The sequence below is a fragment of the Hakea prostrata genome, chromosome 4 (assembly GCF_041222555.1).
Source record: "Hakea prostrata isolate BN-2017 chromosome 4, UWA_Hpros_2, whole genome shotgun sequence".
NCBI lineage: Eukaryota > Viridiplantae > Streptophyta > Magnoliopsida > Proteales > Proteaceae > Hakea > Hakea prostrata.
In genome coordinates, this window is record NC_142603.1 from 46,884,147 (window position 1) to 46,893,484 (window position 9,338).

Sequence of the window (9,338 nt, forward strand, 5' to 3'; positions counted from 1 at the left end):
GTCTTACTCATGACGGGTATGATGCATTTGGTAGTCTTTAGAATCATCATGTTTTGTGAGGACTGAAAGGACACTATTGGTTGCTGGTCTTAGGCTCTTAGTTATGACATTATGAAGAAAGTCTAGGGGCTTTGTTATTGTTTTTGTTTAGTAGTTAATGTCTCCTTCACCACTTGAAATACAGTGACATTATCTATATTGGTCAGGATTCTCTCTGTGTTTCACATACGTATACACATAGCATGCTCTATTGTGAAGTCTGCTAGCACTTTCTCTCTTTTGGTGTCTACACCTTTGGTTGTTCACATGTATGGAAGGTGGTCCTCATGCACTTTTTTCTTGGCTCGTTGGCTGGGCAACAGAAAAGTAAAAAAAATGATGCTGGGTGTGTGAACTCGACCACCACTTCCTGTGGAATTGGGATTATATCTTTCTTTTTGGTTGATGGGACCTTTCAATCTGTTTAATTTCTGAAGCAAGGGTTCTTTGGATCTTATTTGACTGAACCAAGCTCATCTTTTCTACCTTAGAAATACCCAAATGTGTTCAAGGAAATAACATCAAAGAGACCAGAAAATGGGTGAAGTGAAAGAAACTGAAGGCTGTGGCTCAGATCCCTCTTCTCACTTCATCGAGCGAGAGTGGGATAGTGTGATCTTTCTCATAGGTAAGTGACACTAGTACTGCATTTCTTCTTTTTCTGTTTATTTGGTAGCAGAAAAGTTGGAAGACTATAGTACTGCTAGGTGTGCTTGTAATGTTGAATTATGAACTGCTTTTTTTGTAATTTTCCTGAGGTTTGAAAAGTGAAGGTTTGGTTTGACAAGATTAAATCTTTTTATGCTTTACTGCTATTGGTAACTACTCAATTTTGATGAACTTGATTGTACTCAGTAGAGTTTTTGCTCTGAATTCTAATTTAGATACAGATCTAACCTGAAAATGCTGGGAATCAAGTTGGCATTTTCAACTAAGTCAGTATAGAATGTTGTGTTATTGTTTGATGAAGTGATGTCCTTATTAAGTAGCTATTTTTCAAGTGAACTTAATGATGTCTTTTTGCTCTGAATTCTAATTTAGATACAGATCTAACCTGAAAATGCTGGGAATCAAGTTGGCGTTTTCAACTAAGTCTTCAACTAAGTCAGTATAGAATGTTGTGTTATTGTTTGATGAAGTGATGTCCTTATTAAGTAGCTATTTTTCAAGTGAACTTAATGATGTCTTTTTGCTCTGAATTCTAATTTAGATACAGATCTAACCTGAAAATGCTGGGAATCAAGTTGGCGTTTTCAACTAAGTCAGTATAGAATGTTGTGTTATTGTTTGATGAAGTGATGTCCTTATTAAGTAGCTATTTTTCAAGTGAACTTAATGATGTCCTCTGTTTTCCACCATGTAATACTATTGTTTAATTTCATCAAGCAATTTTTTGCTTATTTGACCGAACTTCAGACGTACCCAGCCCTTGAATCACTGAAATTCTATTCTGAACCTGCAGAAACAGTAAAGGTAGAGCTTATCCTGCCCTAGCTGAAATACCTAGAAACACCAGTTCTCTGTTTCTGTTCAAATTTCAAATATGAAAATATATTACAGCAGGGTTTACAAGTACCAAAATACTCTATAAACCCTAGGATTATATCACTACTCTCTTTAGCTGGAAATTCCTGGGCAGCCCGTAGATTTAGGGAAATTCCCAAATCATGTTTAGCCCCAAATCTGGGTTTACATCAATCTTCAACACCCAACTCAAAGAGTAAGTGGTTTGACAGCAAACTACTAGTTGACTGAACTCCAGCATTAAAAAAGGATTTAGTCTGAAATTTCAGATTGAATCAATAGCATAAGAGATCTATCAATTCCAACCAGCATTATTTGAGATCTATGAAAACTTTGATTTTTTGGAAAGCTGGTCTTGTTTTATACTTGATACAAAAAGTCTCGTGTAAAAATAAAATCATCAGACCTGCCAAATTTCTTTGACAACAAATCATTTATCTAAATATGGACAAATTTAATTATTTGTAAGCAATATTGTATTGTCTAAGACACTATAACCCAAATGTGAGACTGGGTAGACAATGACAAAGACCAATTCCATGAATGGTTTAAACCTCATTAATAACTCAATGTTTGCCTTGCTGCATTGCCATCAAATCATTAATCCATTTGTTGTTCATTTGCGTTGTACAAAATCCGTAATTGTCTTTTTCTACTGATTGGTGTTTCTGTTGATGACTGAGAAGCCAGCTTGAGATATATCATGACTAGTGATTTTATTTGCTATTGTATGGTGAGCTCCAGGAGGTTCTTGATGGAAAATGTTAGTGTCATCAGTATGGCTTATAAGAAACATGCACAACAGAAAAACTTCTAGCAATGGGACATGGGAATGGGAATGGGAATTCCACTGTCTTTGTGATTAAGAAAATGTTGAAAGCACTGGCTGGGGTCGTGGAGTTGTGTGGCTTAAAATACCCCATTAACTATCACTTTTTAAGTATATTTTGTTGGTAGTGGATCATTCTTGTAGCCCTCTTCCTCAGGTTGTATTTGGTTGCTCAGGTCTGAAGTGCTTACTGACTACTTATAGTAAAGATTGAGGCATAAAGATATTGCTTCTGGTAGCCAACAGACAGAAAGATTGTATCCTATCTAATTGAGTGTAGACACTCACCGGGTACCAAGTAGAAGTCCTGTTTAATTACCAACTGCTTGACCAAACTTGTATTATTACCATTGCAGATCATGTTTGTCCCTTTCCGCCACCTCTCCTCTCTCCGTATCTCTGAAGTTGTCCAACCAAGAACTTCAGGATCCCATGCATCCCTGAGAAGTTTTCTGGATATTCAAAAAATAATTTAAAAAGTGGGGTGGGTGAAGGGAACTTCTGGTTCTTATCTCACCCCAAATCAGCAAACATGCATCTCTTTAATCAAAAAGAAATTTCACTTAAATCTTCGAACATAACAAAGCCTACCTATCTTAGTTTGAGACAAGGTGCTTATTTGAGGTTGGCATTTTTTTGCCTGTACTTTAATAAAGTAATCATGATGTAATTATAACTAGCTTAATTGGCAGTGGTTCTCTTTCATATTCACTATCGCAAATGGGTTATTATGAGTGTTGTTCTTTTTGGATTACCTTACACATTGAAATAACACCTTAATTGACAGTGGTTCTGTTTCTGGTTCTTTTTGTGGTGTACCTCTCTTGTAGATCTTTGTTTTATTTTAATCTTCCCCACTTTTTTCACAGGATTGGCTTCAGGTAGTGAAAAAAATGGGCATGACAGCCTCTAAGTAGTCGCTGATGACTCCCTAGCTTATACCCTCCAAGGAGAGGAGTTGAAAACCCTATAGGTGGGGTGGAGTTGTGCCCTCCCTCCCCCAATAGGGATATCAAACTTATTGAAGTAACCCTATGGCAAACCATCAGATCAGGTGTGTTTGTACAATTAATGTATCCCAATACCTTTTCTTTTTTCTTATTTCAATTAGAATTTGAATTAAGCTCTCTAGAGACCTGTTTGCTGAAATTTTTTAAATTTTTTTTGTATGATTGCAGGTGATAGCTAATAGAGGACTTGAGCTACTATTTACAACTTTCATATTCAGCTTCATCGTAAGTTCAACTTCATGTTTCATTGTCATGCTTTAAAAAATAGTAATGTGTTAGTATGGTTTGTCATAGTATGTAACATAATTCTGAGATCTCGGCCAAGATTTGCTAATCTTTTTGTTTCGCCCTTGATCTCGTCTTGAGTCCTCACGAAAGCGATATCTTGTGAGACCTCGAACCATGCCCTTCAAGGCTTACATGCCCTTCATCCAGACAAGATAATTTAAGATAATTTATCTGATCTCCGAGCACAAATGGCTGCAAACCAGAGAGGAATTACTCTTATTAAAGAGCTAATTGAGCAGTATGGTTTGGAAACAGTTCAGGCTTACATGACCCATGTACATACTAATGCGAAGAAGGCTGTGAGAGAAATGCTCAAATCAATCTACACGTGAATTGCAAGTCCTTTATATAAATTTGAAGGAGCAGATTCTGTCACCATTGAAGAGGAAGATTATATGGATGATGGTTCTATTATACACTTAAAGCTTACTATCAATACTGAGAAGGGTGAGGCTGTGTTTTATTTCACGAGGACTAGCCCAAAAGTGTATGGGAATTGGAATGCACCGGAAAGATTACAGCTGCAGCTGTCATTTATTGTGTACGTTGTCTGGTCAATGTTGATATTCCTCCGGATTCAAGGTTGTCTGGCTCCAGTTAAAATATACATTCCAAGAGGTTCTTTCCTTTCTCCCAGTGACAAAGTTGCTGTAGTAGGAGGTAATGTTCTTACATGCCAAAATATTACTGATGTAGTACTCACTGCCTTTCAGGCCTGTGCTTGCTCTCAAGGTTGTACTAATAATCTCACTTTTGGGGATAATAGTTTTGGTTATTATGAAACCATTGGAGGTGGGAGTGGTGCAGGGCCTACTTGGGATGGAACCAGTGGTGTCCAGTGTCATATGACCAATACCCGTATGACTGATCCGGAGATCCTTGAGCAGAGATACCCTGTTTTCTTGCATAAATTTGGGATAAGAGAGAACAGTGGAGGTGCTGGTCTTCATAGAGGTGGAAATGGACTTGTGAGGGAGATTGAGTTCCGCTGTCCTGTGATGGTAAGTGTGCTTTCGGAGAGGCGTGTTCATACACGAAGAGGTATGAATGGTGGTAAAAACGGGGCTAAAGGGATTAACTACCTGATTACAAAAGATAAACGACAAGTTTACCTTGGAGGTAAGAACACAATTGAGGTACAGGCAGGGGAGGTTCTTCAAATTTTAACTCCAGGGGTGGTGGATGGGGTTCTGTTCTTCGTTGATTCTCTATTAAGACAGACATTGTTGTGGTCCTCACTCATGTTGGTAATACTTTAAAAATAGTTCAATTCAATTAATTGATGGGGGAAAGATTCCTTACCTGGATTCGCTTTCCCTTACTTGAAGTATTCGCAGCGGAAGTCTAGATCCACGTTCTCGTTCCACCACCAAAGCTTTACCGGGGAGATTCCACAATCACTGGGAAAGGGAATAATATTCACAACCCAAATGCCGTGGATTAATGGAATGAAGATCAAAAATTAGGAAAGGAAAAATTTCCAAGCCTACAATTCTAAGAGAGAGGGAGAGAGAGATGGAGCCGCCGTTTCTCAGAGATAAATCTCGTGCGAATGAATCACTCAGTGACTCACTAATGCAGTGGTTACCAAAATATATAACCCTATTTTGTAACCGCCCTAATAGTGAGTTTCCAATATTGCCCTTGGGCATTTAATTTATTAATCATATTAATAAATTCCAACAGCTCCCACTTGCACAAGGGCAAGTGTTAATCTTTCAATGTGTCCCAGACACACTTGTATATCCCAGATATACACATTCAATCTCTCTGCTATGTATCCCAGATACATAGACCTCTTGTGTCCCAGACACATATGTATATCCTAGATATACATATATATTGATCTCTTCACTATGTATCCAAGATACATAGACCACCTGTGTCCCAGACACTAATATCCACAATCATACTGGCAAAATGGGTTGTGCGACCGGTGATATACCTGCACGCGTGAGCCCCAAACTAGAAACCTTCCCGAAAGGCCGTAATGGCACATCACTCATAGAAACAAATCAAATAAGCATTAGTATAACACAGTGTCCTAGATTTATTCAAACTCACCAGACTAAAGGTATCTCGATCCCTCTGAGAGATCACCTTCTTGTCCTTAAAATGTTCACTACTGTAACACATACGGTTGGCGCCAAAGAAACACTTTTTAGGGTGCAGTTGAATCAAACCTTTCCTTTCGCCCCAGACCATCACTACACTTAGGATTGACTCCTTTCCCGGTAGTGCCCCTTTGGGTCAAATCTATCATGACCATAGGTAACATCCCAAAGTAGCCACATCAACCCTTCGTTTCATGATGTCGTCGAAAGTCACTAAGAACACTAATGGACCATAAGGTCCAGGACTCACACAATGAGAGGAGCAGGGATCCATCCCCTCATTTCCAATGATCGCTAAGCACACATAGTATGATATATGTGCTATGGTGGAGCATTCTATATACAATAGAACGTATGTCCATCTCAACACCATACAGGTCTTAGTCTAGTCACAACCTCTTGTGCCTAACCCGAGTTTCTTTATTGTCGCCACCCTAGTGGGAACATTCATGTCGATTCTCTTTACAATAGAGAAACTCATCTTGATTTCAAATCAAGGCGACATCATGATTATGAATTGACCTACACAAAGTCATTCACAATCTGTCTCATCTCTGCTCGCCTCTAAGGCGCCAGAGGCGAATGCTCGTGTGAGTGAGCCATTCTCTTGCCTATTGACATATCTTGTTTTATGCTAGCAAAACACAATCACACAAAAAGTGAATAAAAAAAAATGTTGGAATGAACTCATATTACTCATTAATAAGAAAGTCTCAGTACAAAAATAAGTCACAATCTGCGCAAGCCCAAGGATTTTACATGAGAAATAAAAACATCCTTGGCTATAGGTTTGGTAAGAGGGTCAGCTACCATCTGACTAGTAGATATGTGCTTAAGTACAACTTTCTTCCTTGATGTAATGTCTCTAACAAAGTGATATCTCAACTGTATATGTTTGGTCTTCCCATGATACTTGGGGTCCTTGACATAGCTAAGAGCTGCCGTACTATCACAGTAGACAAGGGCAGCCTCTTTGGATGTCATCACAATCCCAGTATGTCGAAGGAATCTCCTCAACCAAACAGCCTCTTGAACCGCAGCTGAGTATGCCACATACTCTGCTTCCATGGTCGAGAGGGATATACAAGCCTGCTTCTTGCTACACCATGAAATGGCCCCGCCATTAAGCAATAAAGCATATCCAGAGGTTGATTTGCGCTCATCGATGTCTCCAGCCCAGTCGGCATCACTATAGCCAACTAATCGCAAATCCGATCCTTGGTAACACAACATGTAGTTACTCGTTCCTCTGAGATATCTCAATATCCTCTTGATTACTTTCCAATGCTCTATGCCCGGGTTTGATTGGTACCGACTAACCAAACCCACTGCATAACAAATATCTGGCCTAGTACACATCATAGCATACATAAGGCTACCCACTGCACTGGAATATGAAACTCTTTCCATCTTGGTTTTCTCCTCTGGAGTCTTAGGACCCATATCAAGGCTCAAATGCAAACCCTTCTCCACCGGAGTATCAATTGGTTTGCAGCCTGCTCTGTATCTCGTCAAGACATTGTCAATATAGGTCTCTTGAGATAAACCCAAAGAATCTCTTTTGCCTATTTCCGACAATCTTGACACCAAGCACATAGCTTGCTTCACCCATGTCCTTCATATCAAATACGGAGGACAACCATTTCTTAATGGTTTCCAATAGCTCCTTGCTATTGCTAGCCATAAGTATGTCATCTATGTACAGTGTCAGAATGACATAATTATTATCAGATCTCTTGGTGTAAACACAGTGGTCTTCCTCAAGCATGAAAAAATCATTTTCCATCATAGCTTGGTGGAAGTGCACATTCCACTGTCTAGATGCTTGCTTTAAGCCATATATGGACTTCTTAAGCTTGCACACTTTGCGCTCAAGTCCATGTGCTTCAAAGCCTTGAGGTTGATCCATATAGATCTCTTCCTCAAGTTCTCCATTGAGAAAAGCAGTTTTACATCCATCCGATAAAGCTCCAAGTCCAACCGAGCAACAATGGCTAGTATGAGGCGAATTGAGGCAAACCTAACCACAGGGGAAAAAGTTTCCTCATAATCAACGCCCTCTCGTTGGGTGTAGCCCTTAGTCACTAAACGAGCCTTGAATCTCTCAGTAGATCCATCCGCCTTTCTTTTGATCTTGAGAACCCACTTGTTCCCAATTGCCTTTCGGCCTGGCGGCAAGTCAACCAAGTCCCAGACATGATTAACTTTCATTGACTCCAACTCTTCTTTTATTGCTTTTAACCATTCTTTTGAGCTTGACCCCGCAAGAGCTTCCTACACGCTCTTTGGTTCATGCTCATCGACTGAAATCATCTCACAGTCGATCTCTTCAGGAGTTACCATGTAGGCTTCATCCTCTATGTCGAAACGTCGACGAGGAACTAGCTCGCGCCCACTACGGCGCAAGTGCATGTCAGATTGCTCACCGTCTAAGGTAGCTATCACATCTGCACTCCCACTCCCACTAGGATCTTCTGGATGAACCCCAGGTTCATTATCTAGAATCTGAATCCCTGGAGTGACAAGACCACTATCTTGTATCTCAAAGAATTCCGATGATTCTTTGTTAACTCCTGAAAGAGATGGAAAATTATTCTCCAATAATGTTGCATCCCTAGACTCAAGTTCCGTTCTCCTCTCACTCTCATCTAGTCCAATGAAGACATGACCCTTTGAGGGTTCAGAATATCTCACAAAGATACACTTTCTTCCTCTGCGTCCAAGCTTTCCATATTGGTGAGAAGTAGAGTGAATATATGCTGCACATCCCCATGCACGCAAGTAACTCAAATCTGGCTTCCTTCCGGTCCACAATTCATATGGTGTGGAAGGAACCGATTTGGTTGGAACTCTGTTGAGGATATAGGCCGTAGTCAACAAAAGCATCTCCCCAATAAGAGATGGGTAGATTTGCCTGCGCCATCATGGATCTCACCATGTCTAGCAAGGTTCTATTCCTCCTCTCGGCAACCCCATTTTGCTTTGTGGAGTCCCCGGAATAGTAAGTTGTCTAGATATCCCCTTTTCATCACATAACCCTTTGAACATATCGGAGAGATACTCTCTACCTCTATCCGTTCTAAGAGTTTTAATCCTTTTATCTAATCGATTCTCAACCAAGCTCATGAATTTCTTAAAACATTCCAGAGCTTCTGACTTATGAGAAATTAGATAAATGTGACCATACCTTGTATAGTCATCTATGAATGTGATGAAATATGACTGTCCTTTTCTAGCATGCACATTCATGGGTCCACACACATCTGAATGGATAAGTTCTAAAGGAAGAGAGGCTCTCAAAGCCTTTTTAAATGTTTTCTAGTTGCTTTTCCCTGCTAGAAATGACTCACGAGGTTGGCAAATCGATAGTGAACCTTGGCCTAAGAGACCTTCTCTTGCCAACCTGTTCATCCTATCTAAGCCAATATGTCCTAGTCTAGCATACCACAAATTAGAATCAATACACACAAGTATTTTGGCAAACAAAAGCACTACTAGAATTAAATGAATAATCAATTGTATCCAATACAATGA

The 9,338-nt window shown here is 39.7% G+C and overlaps 1 pseudogene across 1 annotated transcript; it reads left to right on the top strand.

Moving 5' to 3' along the window:
- Positions 1-678: 678 nt before the first annotated feature.
- Positions 679-5,661, top strand: LOC149019182 (5-oxoprolinase 1 pseudogene; annotated as a pseudogene). Its single transcript, XR_016173037.1, has 2 exons — positions 679-3,446; positions 3,571-5,661. The product of XR_016173037.1 is annotated as a 5-oxoprolinase 1 pseudogene (transcript).
- The last annotated feature ends 3,677 nt before the right edge of the window (positions 5,662-9,338 follow it).